This window comes from Anomaloglossus baeobatrachus, chromosome 1 (assembly GCF_048569485.1).
Source record: "Anomaloglossus baeobatrachus isolate aAnoBae1 chromosome 1, aAnoBae1.hap1, whole genome shotgun sequence".
NCBI lineage: Eukaryota > Metazoa > Chordata > Amphibia > Anura > Aromobatidae > Anomaloglossus > Anomaloglossus baeobatrachus.
The window spans coordinates 731,868,912-731,888,489 of record NC_134353.1 but is presented as its reverse complement, the minus strand read 5'-3'; the positions used below and the strand labels follow the sequence as shown (position 1 = coordinate 731,888,489).

The 19,578-nt window shown below is 39.8% G+C and overlaps 1 protein-coding gene and 1 long non-coding RNA gene across 2 annotated transcripts in view; both read left to right on the top strand.

The window, feature by feature from the left end:
• TMEM132C (transmembrane protein 132C) overlaps positions 1 to 19,578 on the top strand; it is a 923,542-nt gene that overhangs the window by 377,283 nt on the left and 526,681 nt on the right. The window lies entirely within an intron of this gene.
• LOC142250276 (uncharacterized) lies at positions 1,689 to 7,623 on the top strand. Its single transcript, XR_012725166.1, has 3 exons — positions 1,689 to 1,747; positions 7,184 to 7,294; positions 7,393 to 7,623. It is a non-coding gene; the product is annotated as an uncharacterized LOC142250276 (long non-coding RNA).

The following is a 19,578-nucleotide window of genomic DNA, read 5'->3' as shown; positions in this document are numbered from 1 at the left end:
TATTAAATCACTACTACATGGAACATATAAAGTGCAGGACACAGCAATGAATAAGCTGAATGCTTACTGTAAAGAATTGACAACTTAAATATTTTGGATTTATTACATATAACTTCAGAAGTATAGAAAGTGCAGAACACAATATTTATGCCTATGATCGGATATTCTGGATTGGATTTTTTTATATGTATTAAAAGTTTCTGTACACCTCTAAAAGAACATTTTTTTATTGTTTATTTCTGAAATGCAAAACTAAACAAAATTATAAATAGTTACGTTTTTTTTAATTAAAGTATCATTTTGCTGCTTCAGAATAGCTGCAAGACCTATAACTTGCCGAATACTCTGAGGAAAAATAAATATAAGAGAGCTTTGGATCAGTTCTGATGGCTCTTTCTATTCTTTCCCTCCCTTTACTCTGGTTTAGAGATAACAGAAGCGAGTAGATTTTAAAGAGGACTGCAGTTAAAGGCCCTGTCACACTAAACAACATCGCTAGCAACATCGCTGGTAACGAACAACTTTTGTGAAGTTGCTAGCGATGTTGCTGTGTGTGACATCCAGCAACAACCTGGCCCCTGCTGTGAGGTCGTTGGTTGTTGCTGAATGTCCTGGGCCATTTTTTAGTTGTTGCTCTCCCGCTGTGAAGCACAGATCGCTGTGTGTGACAGCGAGACAGCAACAACTAAATGTGCAGGCAGCAGGAGCCGGCTTCTGTGGAGGCTGGTAACCAATGTAAACATCGGGTAACCAAGAAGCCCTGTCCTTGGTTACCCGATATTTACCTTTGATACCAGAGTAGTAGGGGTGGGGGACAAGTCATCAAAAGAAATCTGACAGTTGCCCCGCCCCTATCAAAGTGTATTAAACACGCCCCCCTTAATCAAATGGCTATCATTTGATATCCTTTTGATATCAAATGGCTATCATTTGATATCCTTTTGATATCAAATAAATATCCCTTTTGATATCAAATGGCTATCATCTGATATTTATTTGTTAGGTTGTTATGTTTCCCCTTAATCCTGTCCTATTATTTATCTGTCCAATAATTGTTCTCTTTTATATAGGTATTTTGATACTGTAATTTTCCGTTAATCAAATTGATATTCAAAGTGTATTATTGATATCAAATTGTCTTACTGACACGCTTACCCATTAAAAGAAACTTTATTCCTATAATAGTAGAATGTTCCCCATGATATTGTCAGTAGAATTATATATAGTATAATGTTCCCCATGAGTCTTATTGATACGATTACCCATGATATTAAATGAGAGAAGTCGGTCTTATTGATACGAGTACCCACGATATTAAATGAGAGAAGTCATTTTATTTCATATAATAGTATAATGTTTATTGAACCAAATCCACAATACACAGCAAATATCAAATCATAATAGTATAATGTTTATTGAACCAAATCCACAATACACAGCAAATATCAAATCAATTATCATGTGAACAATATCAAAAATCAATACAGTTGAATATCCGCAATACACAGCAATTATCAAAGCCGCAAATAACTGAGCAGTTGAATTTAGGATTCAAGCATCTTGTAGAAGCATTAGGGACAACAGCTGACTTTACAAGAGACCAGTTCTTGTGTTAAGTGTTTTTCAATAGCAAATGTGTTTTTTCAGCTTCCTAATGACGTTGCAACAGTTGTGAGTCTTGAAGCCAACATTCATTCACCATCACCTGTTTGCCGTGTATTCATAGTTTTTCAATAACAGAGAGAAGGTACAGTTGTAGTTTTTTGTCAATTACCTCTCAGTAATGTTTTTTCAAGTGCCTAATGATTTTTTCAAATGGATCATAGTCAGAGACAGGATTCACTGTAGTGTGAGAACCCCAGTTGTCATTTTGAATCTCGAAAGGAACAGAAATTAACACATCGTTGAACAAAGTTAAAATGATTCATACAACTATAGCCTTTTGGATCAGATGAAATTTTCTTTACAAAAGCAAGAACTATATTATCGTTTTGCTTTAAATCATTACTAAATTGTTCCAATATTTCACTATATGTCCGTCCTCTTGCTAAATGCCAAAGCATAAACACACAATATTGACCGCAAGCAGTACTAAATGATTGCTGAAGCTGCTTATCTTGAAAGCAGTATAATTCACTATTTCTCTTTAAAAACTTTACAAAATCACGAGGAAAAATTTCATTTTCCGGGGGTAATCCATAACTGTCAAAAAATATGGACTTCTTATCATCGCATAGTAAAATTAATATCCAATGTTTGCCACTCTGATTGGATTTGTCTGTATTGACGATGTACGCAGCGGGTCTCTGAGTGACTCTGGTTGACGGAAGCAAATCACACGGATACACCCCAGAAAATATGCATTCTGTATAGAGATCGGCCTTCATCATGTTTGTGAGTTGTAGGGAATCCATCAGTAAAAATCATACAACACTTCACGACGATTATTAATCTCTAGAATAGTTGAGTTCAGGGCATACACTATCATATTTACGGTGTGTGGCGTAGGTAGAGCAAAGCGTATTTCAGCCCGCAGGTTGCCCGTTTTGATGAGTGAGAAGTGACTTCCAGGTTCTTGATCGGCTGATAAATCAAAAGCAAAGAACGTGAAGCCGTCCATAAATTCTTCTCGATCGATCGACAGAGCGCAGTCCGCTTTATATTTCCCTGAAATTTGCGCTAAAGACATATATTCTCTGACGGCTAGATCAATATTAAAATTGGGTTGGAAGGGTTGAGATGGTATTTGATGACCCTCTAAATATAAAGAGGCGTGGTTAATGTTGTAATGCGGAAAGTACAATGGATTTTTATTATACGCACCGCTAAATGCTTCGTTATCTACAAATCCCAATATAACAGTTTTCGGTATGACGCCTAAGTATAAATTTTCATGGTTTGAGATGCGAGTACCTGTAGGAATACTGTACACTTTCATGCAGGCCCTATCAATAGCGTATTTTGCTGTTGCATTTAGCAACGCCTGACTATGGCCTATCCGGACAGCCGGTGAAACTTGTACTCTCTTTACATAGAGACAAGCATGCATGATTTGTACTTTAAGCGGATCAACTTCAGCAGACATCAAACAGAAAGAATCCTTGTTTCTCGTCAACTTGATCTTAAGGTCAAGACCATTCAATATAAGTTTCGGTTGATTAAATATATCACCAAAAATTGGTCCCAACAGATCCACAGGTTTTGAGTGCATAACTGCTAGAGCTCTCTTGTTGAATCCCGCATTTGCACCATCCAGGATTCGGACATTGTGTTGTCCCGCAGTGTCTTTATAAAATAATCCCGATGTAAACTGAGAAGCCAAAGTCTGTGCGCTGTAATTCAATAATGTTTCAATGTAGGCTCTATAGCTGTAAAGATTGTCTGATTGAGAGATGAGGCGATCTCCCAAAGTAATATCAACCTGATTAAATAATGTAGCGATCGGGTAATTTATCATAGCTACACGAGCTCCATCGGCTATATTCGAATTATCTTGTTTTACGACCCGGCAATTTATGTAGAGTAGGGTATTGTTCAAATCATAATAATATTCTCCGCTTCCTGATATGAAAAATTCTAGCGGGGCATTGTCCGCCAGAGCCGCAATAGGTTGCACTTCTACAAAAAGCGATTTCTCGATACTTGTTTGCGTAGGGGGAATGTCAAAAATATCCAGTTCCGATTTTGTGCACTCTACAGAAGCATCGTGTACGAAAGCCATGATAATTGCTTAGAAGATGTCTTCAACAGAGCGCCTTATTCTTTTCTGACGGTTACGTCTTGCGGGAGTAATTTTATTCATAAGAAAAGGAAGAGTACGCCTTTTTCTCTTTTTCTGTTTTTTAGCGACATAAACAAGGCCAGATCCTTCCTGAGGAGGCGTGTTTAATCTATTCATGACGGTTGTAGAGAGGGAGGTAACGGCATCTTTAGCGATATTTTTGACTGCTGTTTTTACATGCGGTTTTACTATTTCTAATCCTTTTCGGAAGAGGGGCATGGCTTTTCGAAACAGACCCCTAAAAATCCCAGCCAGACCAGCTCCATACATGTACTCATCACCGCGAAATCCCTCTAAGCCGTTGCCCGTCTGAGCTATGTAATAGCGGATATAAATGCTTGGATCGCCGTAAACCCTATGAGACACCATTTTATCGTGTCAATCACGTCGCTGCCTAAAGTGTAATCGTACGATTGTTTTTCCGTACTTGAATTTAACAGGGGTACCCTGATCTGTCAAGATAGATATGGTTATAGAATCAAAGCTATGTTTGCATAGAGGTACATAATCTGGACGCGTGTACTGGAGGGTGATAATATCCGAGCTTTTACCGCTGACTTGTGCGGTTCTCAGAAGTTGAACATAACTGTCTCCAACAAGTTGGTGTTGAATTATATCTGTGTAAACAAATAATGTATAAAATCCGTCTTTTATATCGGCATACGACTTCTTTCTCTCTAACAGGCTATTATCATACGCCTCAATATACGGTTGCAATCCTAAAATATGAGCCAATTTTTGTCCTGGAGCAAACTGAATCGTAGGGGAATCCGATAGAGTCACACTTCTCTTCACTTCATCATAACGAAGTTTAAAACCGTCGGCGGCTACCTTCAATGTGTCAATACGTTCATTAATGGCTCTTATGAGTTCAGAAATATTTAAATAATATCCTGCTTTTACGAAATATTCCCTCTGGATATCTCCTCGTTTTCCGATATAAAATGAGCCTTCGTTATTTTCAAAGGTAAACCAGGTATGGGGGTACTGAATTTCTGTGAGTGCTACTTCATACGTTCCTGTAAGGTATACGGGTTTTGCCAGTTTTGTAGTAAACGTAGATATCGTGTTGTCTGGAAAAATTTTAGAGGAGGCATTGCTAGGTAATGTAATATAGAATGAGCCAGAATCCATAATTACATGTCCGTCAACTGGTCTTCTTTAATCCAACTATTGAAGGATGATGGGTATCCCAACCACTTAACGAGAACCAGCGATATATTTTTGACGCGTCTTCGTCTCAAAATTTTTTCTACTTTGTAGAGTCGATTCTCATCCGCTGAAACTTTTTGTAGTTCCTCCTTATAAAATGTTCCCTCCACAGGGTCTCCGCGCAAATCAACGATTTTGTAGAGAGGTATTTGAAATTTTGTATTAATGCCACTAATCATAAATATTTCTTCAGTGTATGTTTGTTCATATCCCTTAGCGAAAGTACGTTTATATTGAGACAAGCGTACATTATCACCAATTTTTAAAGAAGGTTTAATCGACTTATTATTCATACTAGAGCTGTAAATATTTTTCCATATTTGTAACGAATTTTTGCTCGTAACATCAACAGGTCTACAGCGAATACTCGAATGAAAAGTATGATTGTAACTATGCACCAAATCCGGTAAAATATCAATGTACCTAAACGTGTTTTGTCTTGTAAGGTAGCGAAACATCCTGGATTTTAACGTACGATTAAATCTCTCCACCACAGCGGCTTTTACTAAATTGTTCGTATAGAAATGCAAAATGTTATACGTTTTACAAATACGTTTCATAGAGGCGTTCACAAATTCTTTACCCCGATCCGTCTGTAATTTCTTCGGTATGCGTTTTTCATTTTGAAATATTCGTTCAAAAGATCTGGCTACACCTGATCCAGTCTTGTTTGATAAGGGGACGCACCATGCAAATTTTGATAGAATATCTATAATTGTCAGGATATATTTGACATTATCATTTTCCCTTGAATATTCAATTAAACTTACGAGATCCGCTTGCCACTGTTGGTCTATATTTGAAACTAAGATTTTATTTGTCTTAAATCTCTTTCTTACAGGCTTGTGCAAAATATATGAATCTTGTCTATTCAACCAATCACGCACAATCGCTTCTTTAATCGCCTGATTTCTTCTTGTTTCTCTATATAATTTGTCAATTCCACCAAAGGAACCAGCAGCTTTAGGTGTGAAATACTGCTTATTCAATATTTTTTCAAGGTTTCTAGAATCCATGATGAGGAATTTGACGTTTGATGTCTTTATCAGAATGGCCTCTGTATGAAATGATATTAAATGGAAACTTTAATACCAACTATATTATGCTTGAAAAGTAATTTCATTTAAAAGACAACAGCTGAGGCGTCTAAATATAAAGATATCATGATTGGCTGTTACCCTGTGGAGTGACGCCCCTGACTGTTTTTGGTGGGTGTGATTTTCTGAGCTGAAGCCCTTTAAATAGAGTGCAAAGGCCCATTCATAGCAGTGCAGATTTACCAAGAAAGTATTTTTCCAGTTCTACTGAACATCGCTTCACTCTTTAAACAGTAAGTTTACTTTTTTAATTCCCATTTCTTGTGTAGTGATAAACTGTAGCCTTCCATATTTCAATTATCTAGTCTGTATGATATGAGACTGAATATATACCATAAAGTAAATCTCATTGCTTCATATATCAAGGACCTATTGCGTTATAATACAGGTAATATATATCTTTGTACTGTCTAAGTAGAGATAAAATTTGTTTAAAAGAACTGAGGCCTTCAGTTCTTTTAAACAAATTTTACTGCATTATAGTTATCTTGTTATCTTATATGCTTTGCTAGTCAATTATAGTGGTGAATACTAGTTCTGTCCTATGTTTAATACATGAGTAATATATGGTTATTGAATAGTTCATCCAAGGCTTAGATAGTTATTTATTTTATTATTATAACTTATTTAAATATTTAATATACTGTTTATTATAAGTTATTTACCTTTGTAATATTGAATAGATAAGTAATTTTATATTTAATACATGCGTAATAAATATTGCTGATGAATAGGGCAATCATTGCTTAGATATAGTTAATCATTTTTATTATTATAACTTATTCAGATATTTAATATAGACCCTTTGTAATATTATATTTTGTCGTATATTACTTTCATAGCGCATATATATATATATATATATATATATATATATATATATATATATATATTAATGTGTTACATTTTATTTCAGATGGAAAACCACAATTCCGGAGATCATTTCGATACCTTTCTTACAAATTCCCAATTAGGTATTATATTGAATTTATTGAAAGGAGGGTCATCTCACTCTGATTAAGTTCATATTTTGTATATTAATTATCATATTTTGTATATTAATTATATATTCTTTCATTCTTTCTTATTTAAGAAGAGTGTATGAGTCCAGGATTTAACAACATTTTTAGTACTCTGAATTATGGACCCAGTGAAGATGTAATTGATGAGTCAAATGTTCCAGGTTTTCATCAATCGGTCACAGGTAATTATGTATATTATCAGCAGCTTTATTACTATTTGTATAATAACTGATTAAATATGTGCTTCTAGACCTGATGCTAAGTAAAATTTCTCATTCAGATACTGAAATGATGCGGTCAGTTTATATGATGGAAAACAATCAAGACTTTGAAACAGCTGAAAATCGGGACTCGGATATCGAACTCGTAGAAGTGCACTGTAGTTCTGTACTGCCCCTGTATGCAACAGCTGAAAATCGGGATTCGGCTATCGAACTCGTAGAAGTGCCCTGTAGTCCTGTACTTCCCCCGGCTCCTAACGCTCCAAAAAAATCCGGAAAATCAATAAGAAGGGACCTCAAGAATAGAAAAGGTAATTTACGATTATCAGGTCCGTGAAGAAAAGCTTTTCTGTTGTGTTAAAAGCATTTCTGATGGGTCTAATAGTTATGTTTTAATTACAGCGCACAGACTTTGGCTTCTCAGTTTACATCGGGATTATTTTATAAAGACACTGCGGGACAACACAATGTCCGAATCCTGGATGGTGCAAATGCGGGATTCAACAAGAGAGCTCTAGCAGTTATGCACTCAAAACCTGTGGATCTGTTGGGACCAATTTTTGGTGATATATTTAATCAACCGAAACTTATATTGAATGGTCTTGACCTTAAGATCAAGTTGACGAGAAACAAGGATTCTTTCTGTTTGATGTCTGCTGAAGTTGATCCGCTTAAAGTACAAATCATGCATGCTTGTCTCTATGTAAAGAGAGTACAAGTTTCACCGGCTGTCCGGATAGGCCATAGTCAGGCGTTGCTAAATGCAACAGCAAAATACGCTATTGATAGGGCCTGCATGAAAGTGTACAGTATTCCTACAGGTACTCGCATCTCAAACCATGAAAATTTATACTTAGGCGTCATACCGAAAACTGTTATATTGGGATTTGTAGATAACGAAGCATTTAGCGGTGCGTATAATAAAAATCCATTGTACTTTCCGCATTACAACATTAACCACGCCTCTTTATATTTAGAGGGTCATCAAATACCATCTCAACCCTTCCAACCCAATTTTAATATTGATCTAGCCGTCAGAGAATATATGTCTTTAGCGCAAATTTCAGGGAAATATAAAGCGGACTGCGCTCTGTCGATCGATCGAGAAGAATTTATGGACGGCTTCACGTTCTTTGCTTTTGATTTATCAGCCGATCAAGAACCTGGAAGTCACTTCTCACTCATCAAAACGGGCAACCTGCGGGCTGAAATACGCTTTGCTCTACCTACGCCACACACCGTAAATATGATAGTGTATGCCCTGAACTCAACTATTCTAGAGATTAATAATCGTCGTGAAGTGTTGTATGATTTTTACTGATGGATTCCCTACAACTCACAAACATGATGAAGGCCGATCTCTATACAGAATGCATATTTTCTGGGGTGTATCCGTGTGATTTGCTTCCGTCAACCAGAGTCACTCAGAGACCCGCTGCGTACATCGTCAATACAGACAAATCCAATCAGAGTGGCAAACATTGGATATTAATTTTACTATGCGATGATAAGAAGTCCATATTTTTTGACAGTTATGGATTACCCCCGGAAAATGAAATTTTTCCTCGTGATTTTGTAAAGTTTTTAAAGAGAAATAGTGAATTATACTGCTTTCAAGATAAGCAGCTTCAGCAATCATTTAGTACTGCTTGCGGTCAATATTGTGTGTTTATGCTTTGGCATTTAGCAAGAGGACGGACATATAGTGAAATATTGGAACAATTTAGTAATGATTTAAAGCAAAACGATAATATAGTTCTTGCTTTTGTAAAGAAAATTTCATCTGATCCAAAAGGCTATAGTTGTATGAATCATTTTAACTTTGTTCAACGATGTGTTAATTTCTGTTCCTTTCGAGATTCAAAATGACAACTGGGGTTCTCACACTACAGTGAATCCTGTCTCTGACTATGATCCATTTGAAAAAATCATTAGGCACTTGAAAAAACATTACTGAGAGGTAATTGACAAAAAACTACAACTGTACCTTCTCTCTGTTATTGAAAAACTATGAATACACGGCAAACAGGTGATGGTGAATGAATGTTCGCTTCAAGACTCACAACTGTTGCAACGTCATTAGGAAGCTGAAAAAACACATTTGCTATTGAAAAACACTTAACACAAGAACTGGTCTCTTGTAAAGTCAGCTGTTGTCCCTAATGCTTCTACAAGATGCTTGAATCCTAAATTCAACTGCTCAGTTATTTGCGGCTTTGATAATTGCTGTGTATTGCGGATATTCAACTGTATTGATTTTTGATATTGTTCACATGATAATTGATTTGATATTTGCTGTGTATTGTGGATTTGGTTCAATAAACATTATACTATTATGATTTGATATTTGCTGTGTATTGTGGATTTGGTTCAATAAACATTATACTATTATATGAAATAAAATGACTTCTCTCATTTAATATCGTGGGTACTCGTATCAATAAGACCGACTTCTCTCATTTAATATCATGGGTAATCGTATCAATAAGACTCATGGGGAACATTATACTATATATAATTCTACTGACAATATCATGGGGAACATTCTACTATTATAGGAATAAAGTTTCTTTTAATGGGTAAGCGTGTCAGTAAGACAATTTGATATCAATAATACACTTTGAATATCAATTTGATTAACGGAAAATTACAGTATCAAAATACCTATATAAAAGAGAACAATTATTGGACAGATAAATAATAGGACAGGATTAAGGGGAAACATAACAACCTAACAAATAAATATCAGATGATAGCCATTTGATATCAAAAGGGATATTTATTTGATATCAAAAGGATATCAAATGATAGCCATTTGATATCAAAAGGATATCAAATGATAGCCATTTGATTAAGGGGGGCGTGTTTAATACACTTTGATAGGGGCGGGGCAACTGTCAGATTTCTTTTGATGACTTGTCCCCCACCCCTACTACTTACCAGCCTCAGCCGCTCTCACTGTCAGTGCCGGCTCCTGCTCTGTGCACGTGTAGCTGCAGGACACATCGGGTTAATTAACCCGATGTGTGCTGTAGCCAGGAGAGCAGGGAGCCAGCGCTAAGCATTGTGTGCTGCTCCCTGCTCTGTGCACATGTAGCTGCAGCACACATCGGGTAATTAACCCCATGTGTGCTGTACTAGGAGAGCAGGGAGCCAGCGCTCAGTGTGCGCTGCTCCCTGCTCTCTGCACGTATGGCTGGTCACTGGTTGCTGGTGAGCTCACCAGCAACTCGTGTAGTGACGCTCCAGCGATCCCTGCCAGGTCAGGTTGCTGGTGGGATCGCTGGAGCGTCAAAGTGTGACATCTCACCAGCAACCTCCTAGCAACTTACCAGCGATCCCTATCGTTGTTGGGATCGCTGGTAAGTTGCTTAGTGTGACTGGACCTTAAGAAAGCAAAACGTTTCTCAAGTGGTCGCACAAAACAGAATATAGACAAGTCACATAGAAAGTTAATAAGTAGAGAATTAGATACAAGAAAGCAAGTAAAGACAGCAGCACCCTGGATACACACACTTCACATCAAGCCTTTACTAAGAGATGAAAAAAAATCCCCATCTATTCCATATGAACCTACTATATGGAGAATGGATGATGCCATCTATCGTTGATAAGTAGATGAGATGGAGTTAAGAAGTACACTATCTCGTTTATGTAGGGACCCTAGCGACTATTTGTGTTAAATCAGGTTTTGATTGTCATAGTCCGACAACCCACTACAGTACCAGGGAACCCTCTAGTGGGTCTGGACTTAATAATGTGTTTCAAAGGTTCAGCAGAAGACACTTTAATTAAGGGCTACAGTATATAAAAAAGAGAGACCTTGCCCTCCTCCACCTTCCATTTGAGGATGCTCAAAAAGGTTGAGGTCTGGAGACATGATTGGCTACTATAGCACTTTTTCCCTAAATATTCTTTTTGAAGGTACTGGTCGTGTTGATGGTGTGTTTCCAAAGGGAGAGGATCAAGCAATTCCAGCAGATAAATAGGAAAGTGTTCTTTACAGTTAGAGCAGTCAGACTATGGAATGCCCTATCACAAGAGGTAGTATAATACTATAACAGCTTTTAAAAAAGGTCTGGATGATTTCCTCAGTACACACAACATTGTTAGTTATAAGTGAATTAGTGACCAAATGTAGAACTGGTGGAGAAGGTTGAACTAGAACTTTTTTCAACCTAAGTAACTATGTAACTATGTAACTATGCTTTGCTTCATTATGTCACAGTACTTGTTGGGATTCATTGTTCCCTCAATGAACTGTTGCTCCCAACAGCCAGCAGCACTCATGCAGCCCCAAACCATGACACTCCCACCACCATGATTGACTGTAGGCAAGATACAGTTGTCTTTCTACTCTTCACTTTGTTGCTGAAACACATTCTTGACACCATCTGACCCAAATAAGTTTATCCTGATCTCAACAGACGACAGAACATCGTTCCAGTAATCCAAGATCTTAGTCTGATTGTCTTCAGCAACCTGTTTGTGGGCTTTCTTATGCATAATCTTTAGATGAGGCTTCCTTCTGGGGTGACAGCCATGCAGAACAATTTGATGCAGTGTATGGTGTATGGTCTGAGCACTGATAGGCTGATTCCCCCCACCCCTTTATCCACTGCCGAAATGCTTACAGCCCTCATACCTCTATTTTGAAAAGACAACCTCTGGATATGATGCTCAGCACGTGCACTCAACGTCTATGGTTTACTATGGCGAGGCCTGTTCTGAGTGGAACCTGTCTTGTTAAACAACTGTATGGTCTTTTCCATTGTGCTACAGCTCAGTTTAAGGGTGTTGGCATTCTTCTTATTGCCTAGGCCATCTTTATGTAGAGCTACAAATCTTTTTTCAAATACTCAAAATATTATTTGCTATGAGGAGCCTTGTTGAATTTTCAATGACCAGTATGAGAAAGTATGTGAGCGATAACACCAAATGTAACACACCTCCTCCCTATTCACTCATGAGAACTTGTAACACTAATGAGTTGCATGACACTGCAGAGGAAATTGGGTAATTGTGCAAAATCTTTCAATTTTCAATTAGGGGTGTGCTCACTTTTTTGCCAGCAGTTTAGACATTAATGTCTGTGTGTTGAGTTATATAGAGGAGAGAGCGGGGTTAGTGGATCCACTGGAACAAAGGTACAGATCACTGGCCTGGAGGAGGAAACTAAAGCCTCCGTAGGTAGGTAACGGAAAAGATGGCAATCCCGGGGGATCAATGGTATTTCGGCAGCAGGTGCCACAGATTCAAACAATCTCTGGTTGTAAAGCCCGCTTTACACGCTTCAATATATCTCACAATCCGTCGTTGGGGTCAAGTTGTAAGTGACGCACATCCGGCATCGTTTGTGAGGTATCTGCGTGTGACATCTACGTGCGATCAGGATTGAACGCAAAACCGTTGATCGCAAACACATCGTATCTTTGTCTAGAATTGAGCGTTTTGTTGCACGAACCTAGTCAATTGTAACGTGTGACATCCCTCATACGATTTTGGTGTCTGATGCTATGTGCGCAGGTGTGCGCTCTGCACCGCAGCTTAAAAAAGGTCCGCTTCAGAGCGCAGCTGAAAAGCTGTGTTCTGAAGCGCCTCACAATGTCTGTCATTCACTAATCTCTGTCAGTCGGTCACTATCCCCGATCCCCGGAGCTGCACGGCATTCACACTGCTCCGGCGGCTTTTACTGTTTTGAAAAAGCCGGCTGCCCATTAAACAATCTCGTATTCCCTGCTATCCCCGCCCACCGGCGCCTATGATTGGTTACAGTGTGACACGCCCCCACACTGAGTGACAGGTGTTACACTGCACCCAATCACAGCAGCCGGTGGGCGTGTCTATACTGTGTAGTGAAATAAATAATTAAATAATTAAAAAAAATGGTGTGCGGTCCCCCCCAATTTTAAGACCAGCCAGATAAAGCCATACAGCTGAAGGCTGGTATTCTCAGGATGGGGAGCTCCACGTTACGGGGAGCCCCCCAGCCTAACAATATCAGCCAGCAGCCGCCCAGAATTGCCGTATACATTAGATGCGACAGTTCTGGGACTGTACCCGGCTTTTCCCGATTTGCCCTGGTGCGTTGGCAAATCGGGGTAATAAGGAGTCCAGCTATGGGCTGCCAATAACTCCTTATTACCCCGATTTGCCAACGCACCAGGGCAAATCGGGAAGAGCCGGGTACAGTCCCAGAACTGTCGCATCTAATGTATGCAGCAATTCTGGGCGGCTGTTGGCTGATATTGTTAGGCTGGGGGGCTCCCCATAATGTGGAGCTCCCCATCCTGAGAATACCAGCCTTCAGCCGTATGGCTTTATCTGGCTGGTTTTAAAATTGGGGGGGGGCGCACGCCGTTTTTATTAATTATTTAATTATTTATTTCACTACACAGTATAGACACGCCCACCGGCTGCTGTGATTGGGTGCAGTGTGACACCTGTCACTCAGCGCGGGGGCGTGTCTCACTGTAACCAATCATAGGCGCCGGTGGGCGGGGAAAGCAGGGAATACGAGATTGTTTAATGGGCGGCCAGCTTTTTCAAAACAGTAGAAGCTGCCGGAGCAGTGTGAATGCCGTGCAGCGCCGGGGATCGGGGATCGGTGAGTATATGAGAGAGGGCTGCTAAACTCAGGAGTTTAGCGGTCACCGGTGAGTCTTCACTGGTGACCGCTAATCAGGACGCGACACAGACAGAGCCGCAGCATGACATGAAGTCGGGTGAGGTTCACCCGAGTTCATTCTGACAGTGCGGCTCTTTCTGTGTCTGTTGTCATCTGTCATTCAGCTCTGCTACATGGCTGTCTGTGTCTGCTGTTAGCGGCCATGTAGCAAAGCTGAATGGCAGATGACATAGTAAAAACGCATCCCTACACATTACACACGCTTGGCAAGTCAATAAATAAAAAAAAAAAAAGGTGCCCAATGCATACGCAACAGAACACATGATCTAAAGGATCGCACATAAAATTGATCAATTTAACATAGACTACTAACGCACGTGTGACAGCAAATGAACGACCTACGTGCAATCTCATAAGATCCCGTATGCAACCTGGGCGTGTCACATCGCAAATGCGATTGTACAACTAATTGCAACATGTAAAGCAGGCTTAAAAGAAACAGCATTGTTTATTCAGCCAGGATGGATGGATAGATGCAATAGCAGCGGCCGACATGGATGCTTGCAGCAGCGGCAGAGTATCTTGTGGAAGTGGCCAGCGTGGGTAGTTACAGCAGCAGCGGACTTGTCATGCACTGAAATAAATAGGAATCTGCCACAGCACACAGCACAATAACAGCAGCAGCAGCAATAAGGGCCTGAGTACTAGCGATGTATAGAACTCGATGCCTAGCCACCTCCCTTAAGGGGAATGTGCCTTAAATACCTGATGCCTCTTAGCCAACCTAAAAGGCTCTCCTGGATCTGTGTGTACTGGCTGTTTAAGAAAATGGGCATGTCTATGTGTGCACCCCACTGGCATTTCCAGGAGGCTTTTGTTGCATGCAGAGGTCCTGGGAAACAGCAGTATAGACCAGGGACGGGGCAACCACTGCTGGGCAGCCAGGAAGGTGAGAGTGATATAAGAGAAGATATAAATTATTTTCAAAACTCTGAAGGGCGTCCACAGTTTTGTGTATACAGTAATTTTACAGCTATTCACTTGCACCTGGGGAATATTTATGAGATGATTTGCAAATAACCTATTAGACTTTAATGATGATACGACCTGTATGTACATTGACATCAAAAACGATATTGCAAATCGAGGAAACATCTGCTACAGATAAGGAAAGGCAGCTCTCTGAATCATATCATGGCATCTCACACAGCCAGTAATGATAGCACTTCATAGCTAGCACTAAAATGGCCCGATTTCTTCCTTCTGGACTAAAAATCATTTTCCATAATTTCCACAGGGAGCAATGCCTCAAATAGTCTCTAATTTTGCTGGCTCTCTGCAAGAAGAATTGAGGCACAATACATTTGGTACATTAAAAAAACATAACTTTTGTATTTTTCTTAAAGCATCACTCCAGTGGGATATTTTTGCAGCGCTGGAGTGGAGCTTTGGCTCTTAGGTTATGTGCCCATGGGACAATGTACCAGTGGACTTTGCTGCAGGTTTGTCCGCAGGTTACTGTAGCTGCTGCCCGGAATCCGCAGCTATCCATGCTGCGGGATTCGAGCATTTTTGTTGCGGTAAACCTGCGGAATAATTGCGGAATTACCTGTGGAAGTTCTGCCCTCTATCTCCATAGTGGAAAAGTGAGACATCCGCAGAAATTTACGCATGAATAATTGACATGCAGTTACGTGTGGCTGCGGGAAATCCGCAGAATTTTCCGCAGCTGCACATACCGCAGCATTGATACAGCACTCCCCAAATCCAATAGATAACATGGGGAGTGTCTGTACTTGCGTAAACCTGCAGATTTATCTGGAAAATCCGCAAATACATTGTCCCGTGGGCACATAGCCTAAGTCTCCTGCCCTTTTTCTTATACTTACCCTCCAGTGTTTTCATCCTTATTTGGCGCCACTTCAGGTCGCGGTGCCATCTTCTGCCTATACCTTGCAACTAGAAGTAAACAAGGCACTCCCAAAATTGGCTGCAACATGTATTTATTCAATGTGCAAAAAAGAGAACATTTTCGGTCCTACATGGACCTTCCCGAGGAAGACCATGTGAAACAGATGTAAGGGTCAAAGCAGTGCCACATACTCCCGGAGATTATTTATGATGCTACTGAGGAAGGTCCATGTAGGACCGAAAATGTTCTCTGTTTTGCACATTGAATAAATACACGTTGCAGCCAATTTTGGGAGTGCCTTGTTTACTTCTTGTAACATATGGCCTTGGAACCTGAAGTGCACCCTCACGCTCACTAACAACTACACGGAGGAAGTGCCATATACTTCTTACTATAACTTGCGACTGGCCAGAAGTTATATCACAAGATCTCAATACAAGTCTATAAGAGCTAGAACGAGGCTCCCATAGACTTGTTGTGGCCTCTGGCGAGTTCCATGAAACACTGGAGCTGCTGGTAGGTCACAAATCACCAGAGTCTAACTGGAGCAACTATGATAACAAATGAAGATGGTGGCAGATTAGTATCAGACAGGCGTTAGGGGACTTAGGGGCACTTTGCACACTACGACATCGCAAGCCGATGCTTGCAATGCCGAGCGCGATAGTCCCCGACCCCGTCGTAGCTGGGATATCATGGTGATAGCGAACATTATTGCTACGCCAGCTTCACATGCACTCACCTGCCCTCCGACGTCGCTCTGGCAGGTGACCCGCCTCCTTATTAAGGGGCGGGTCGTGCGGCGTCATAGCAATATCACACGGCAGGCGGCCAATAGAAGCGGAGGGGCGGAGATGAGCGGGACGTAAACATCCCGCCCACCTCCTTCCTTCCGCATAGCCGGCGTGAGCCGTAGGACGCAGGTAGGAGATGTTCCTCGCTCCTGCGGCTTCACACACAGCGATGTGTGATGCCGCTGGAACGAGGAACAACATCGTAACATCGGTCATTTCCAAATTATGGAAATGACCGACGCTACACCGATGATACGATTACGACGATTTTGCGCTCGTTAATCGTATCAAAAAGGCTTTACACACTACGATATCGCCTGCGACGCTGGATGTGCGTCACTTTCAATTTGACCCCACCGACATCGCACCTGCGATGTCGTAGTGTGCAAAGTGCCCCTTACATTTAAAGCACCACTCCAGTGAAAAAATGTAAAAAAATTCAGGAGTGGTGCTTTAAGATTACTTTATGCTCATGATTGTAGATGTAACATGTTTTGCAGGGACTGGAATATAGAGATTGATATACATGAATCCAAATATTAATGACAAAATTTGGCAAAGAGATATTGCTTTTTTTAAACATGTCTCCCGGCTTTTTGTATTACCAGTAGTGGATGAAAATACTTTACTTCATACATCAGGAGCACAAGTACACGCTATCTGCCTTTTTGCAGAAAAGGGATATTTATGCTCCAATTTCCTTTTTATTAAGTTTGTTTAGGACATTTTGCATTTCTACTTCCAGCACTGAAGTAATCAAGGCAAAATATGTTTATATTCACCATTTGATCTATATATTCATCATTTCATACATCGTTTTCTCCACCTGGCGTCCAACTAGACAGTGACTTGTTACTTAAAACTTACTTAAAGACGTTTGAAACAAATGTGTTTTTCGCTGTTTTCAATTTCAGCTGCTTATCAGCATTCAGGCTCTGGCATTTTAGCGGCTTTGGATTTAATAAACAAAGAGGATAAGAGCATGCTGCCAGTGGGAATATAATATTATTGTGAAGAATGGTATCCCACTGTTAGATATGCAGTGGTGAGAATATTGATTTCTCCTACGTGGGTTGTAGGTACCAGGCTTCATTTTCAGACAGCTCCTTCACATGGAATAAATTCTTGCTTTATGTCCGATTTTACAGTAATATAAATGGGATCCGGAGCCAGTCTGTCTTTTTAGCCCTTAAAACAAATGAAATGCAAGCGCTGACCTCATTCACTGACCTGAAACATTCAGATTTTCAATTCCCACTCAGGTTCTACACAGCTCCGCTAACAATTATTATTATGATAATATCTTTATCTTGACAGGTCTGATTTGTGTCTTCTTTATTTCCATGAAATGTTACAATTAGTTATAAAATATAATCTTATCAAGGTTAATATAGAGGGCGTCTGCATTCATTCTAGTGGTTAATGCTATCACGCTTTAGATGAGTTGTGTCAATCAGCCTGGCTTCAATTTGCATGAAATGGTCAATTTTCTTGTACAAATACAATGTAAGGGTATGTACATATGTTAAGTATTTGACGCGGACATTTCTGGTGCAAATTGTGAACTGTTGGCAGGAAAAATGCATAAAATACTTGCATGCTTTTTTTTTATATTTTTTCCCCCCATTTATCAGAGTAGGTAAAAAGTGCAGCAAAAATATTGATATATTTGATATTGTGCAAATTTGAAACTGCTACAAATCTGCATGGACAATGGTAAATTTATAAATCAGGTGAAAACATCTAGAATCTCTAAACTCCGTGCATAACGCAAAAAAAAACCATAAACAGGTGGGCACATATAAAATAGACCGAATAAAATGCTCAAAAAGAATAAACAATTGTGTGCAAAAAAACCCAACAGATGCAAAATACACAAAACTAGACAAAAAAAGAGGTCTTTAGGCAATAGGGCATTGCAGCCTATGTATTGTCCTCGTAGAAATATATGAATAAATGAAGAACTGGGTTTTACCAGTTGGAGATGGGTCCCTATATAGTCTTATTTTGTCCAAAAAGTGCTGAAAGTATAAGACTATATAGGGTTACACCCCTTTCACAAGGAAAACAGTAATACCCAATAATATAGATAGTAAAGGGAATCTGTGAGCAGGTTTTTGCTACCTCTGATCTAGGTAAAGAGATTCTGAATCCAATGATGTATCACTTAGATTACTGGATGCAGCCAACATAATGTGCATATTTAGCTTTAGTCATGTAGCAGAGTCTAGAGGGCTGTCTCCCTGCCCAAACCAGGGTCTTCATAGAGATTTTGCATTGACTTTGAGGAGGGGGCATGCTGGATTACAAGACACAAGGGAGCTAGCCATAGCAATGATAAGGGTCTGACTGCTAGAACAAACATAGCAAACAAACAAAAGATTGAACTGTGACAACACAGGCATGCTGGACCTTTCTGGCTTAACCCTTACAGCATGCTGGCTTCAGCTTATGTAGCAAAAACATTCTCACAGATTCCCCTTAAAGAGGATTAAAATTGGAACAGTCCAACACATAATTATGAAGAAAGATGCTACAATGTTATGTATATAACTTAATTTAACAGAGAGACATGCCAGGAGTCTTGCTAGGTCCTTTAAATACAATGCATAGCAAGATAATATGGTGTATCACTGTATATATCAAATGCACTAACCACGCTGTTAAAGGTCTTGGCCATGTCTAGTACAACCCCTTCTGATTCCACATGTAAAATAAAAAAGACTATAGTTACCTCCTATACCGGCGCCATTCCAGTAGTGCCGCGGTTCGCATTTCAGTAGCTCACGTGGCATTGTGGCATCACACAAGCCGCATACCCAATCAGTGCTGGCTTCTATCTCCCCGCTTTCGGACCGAATGAGCAATCAACAGGAAGTGAGCGGAGCAGCAATGCTCAATTCCTGTTGAT